The 2,323-nt window shown below is 39.7% G+C and overlaps 1 non-coding gene across 1 annotated transcript; it reads right to left on the bottom strand.

The window, feature by feature from the left end:
- Positions 1-1,193: 1,193 nt before the first annotated feature.
- Positions 1,194-1,268, bottom strand: Trnat-ugu (transfer RNA threonine (anticodon UGU)). The gene has a single exon. It is a non-coding gene; the product is annotated as a tRNA-Thr (tRNA).
- Positions 1,269-2,323: the final 1,055 nt, after the last annotated feature.

The raw sequence follows: 2,323 nt of genomic DNA, 5'->3' as shown, positions 1-2,323 counted from the left end.
TCAGATGTTTTATTTGGTTTCATGTTCCTTTCTGTTTGGTAAGATGGTTGCCAGACTCAGACCTTTACTAACTGCAATATTAATAACATAATCAATCCCTCATCTTTTGACAAAGATCTACACGCCTCACACAATCAACTGAGGTGTTTACGGCCCCTGTGGTTAATTTTTAGGAAGGCTAAAGCGTAAGAGGGAGACGATATGTTTATGTACAGATACAGATGTGATTTCGACTTGTCATTCATTTTTCTGGCTTACTTACACGTATTGCAGGTACGCTTTTCACTCGTAGATATGTTTATAGATGACATGGCAATGACAAATATGCACCAGAGTTAATTTTTTAAATGCTTGTCTGAGTACAGGGTCGCTTAAAAGTGGCCCTAAAGGCTGATATACTACGACTGCGTGAGACGTATCGACTATTGTGGAACAATTACAGACAAGAAAACGAAAATTGTTATTATTACTATTATAATAATTGTTGTTGTTGTTAGTTTTACAAGCCATGCAAGCTCTTCGCAGCACAATGAAGGATACTGAGCTACTTTGCTCTGTCCTTACAGACGGACAGCGCCTAAATTATGTTTAATATGTCAGAGTTTCATTTAAGTGGGCGTCCGAGACGTCATCTTTCAGTGGGACATCGATCTGTCTTTCTAAAATTTGTGCTATCACTTTCCAGTGCATTACTATTTTATTAGTGGTGACTTAAGAAATGTACGTAGTTTGTCTTTATTCGGTCTGAAGACCTGTGCCTCTCGTAGTAAAAGTAACGGAGAAAGGTTAAGGTTTAACTTCGCGTGGACTTCGATGTCAGAGCACAATATCTGGTTGGGGAAGCATGCAGAAGGAACTGAGGGGTGCTGGTTCCGGCATTTGCCTTAAGATTTAGGGAAAACAGAAAGAAAACCTAAATTTGGTTGGCAGGACTGGGATTTGAACCGTCGTACTCCCGAATTCCACTCACTGCGCCAACTCATTCGTTCCTTTCGTAGCCTTTATTACCTGTGTTGTAAGAACTCTTAGTTCATTTTTCATTGTCAACTAACAGAGCAATGGCGTCAGCGTTCAAAGGGTACCTTTAAATACGTGTGTTTTTACTTAGGCTTCACCGTGACTTGATGATTAAACGGACACCCTAGCTACAAACAGACGTTGATATACTTCATTGGGGACATGTTGAAAATGTGTGCCCCGACCGGGACTCGAACCCGGGATCTCCTGCTTACAAGGCAGACGCTCTATCCACTTGAGCCACCGTTGGCACAGAGGATAGTGCGCCTGCAGGGACTTATCCCATGCACGCTCCCGTGCTCTAATGAAGTATATCAACGCCTGTTTGCAGCTAGGGTGACCATTTAATTATCATTTCATTCTAATAAAGCTGCATGGTCATCAACGGTAACTGTTCTTTCAGGAACAGATACTACCATCATATATAGTTCACCGTGACTGTTCCTGATATCAAATGAAATAACAAGTTTACTGTTACCAGTTACTGTTCATATGTTTACATAACGCGCTTCGAAGGTTCAAACTTCCATCATCAGATGGATTTATATGGATTAATACGACATTTGGGTGTTGTACTACGGCTTAGGAGTGACCTGTGGCACTGTCTAGAAAAGGAAAGCAAACACTATTTCAACAGGTGGCTCATATTTTTATGTAGGTCATGATTAAAGGATGTACGAAAACATAAATCTGAAAGAAAAGTAAATAAAATGCCTCCAATGATCACAGTCTGCTTTCTCCCGTCGTGATACATCGAAAACAACGTCACCCTTCGTAAACACATGGAAAAAAGATGGCATCTGGAAAGTAATAAGTGAAAGAACATACGGCAAATCAAAACTCCTATTTCAGACTGCAAAGGAAATGTAGGAAAAAAGAAACATTATTTCGGAGGAAATCTCAAAGCAGCGCGAAGATCTTTCTTTGCTTAGATGAGTAAAAAGGAAAGCGTAAAAATAATTATTTTTTCTTTACTAGACAGAGCCACAAGTTACTCCAAAGTCGTCACGCAGCACATACATGCCTTATTAATCCACATATATCCATGTGATGATGGAGGTTTAAAACTTCTAAACGCGTTGTGGAATTAAATAAACAGTGACCTGTTCCGATAGAGTCGTTGTTTCATCTGATATGAAGGACATTAATTTTACTCTTCCTCTCAATCACGATACCGAAATAGCTCCACAAAAGTCACATGAAATTATTAAAACATAGATTATATATAATCATCTATCGAAAAGACAGCAGCTGTGTTAGAGAGCAGATCAGGTCACTACAGGAATTGCAATAGCCGAACGCCACA

Source organism: Schistocerca serialis, chromosome 6 (genome assembly GCF_023864345.2).
Source record: "Schistocerca serialis cubense isolate TAMUIC-IGC-003099 chromosome 6, iqSchSeri2.2, whole genome shotgun sequence".
Lineage (NCBI taxonomy): Eukaryota > Metazoa > Arthropoda > Insecta > Orthoptera > Acrididae > Schistocerca > Schistocerca serialis.
Note: the sequence above shows the minus strand (reverse complement) of the source record. Positions and strands in the feature narration are given on the sequence as shown.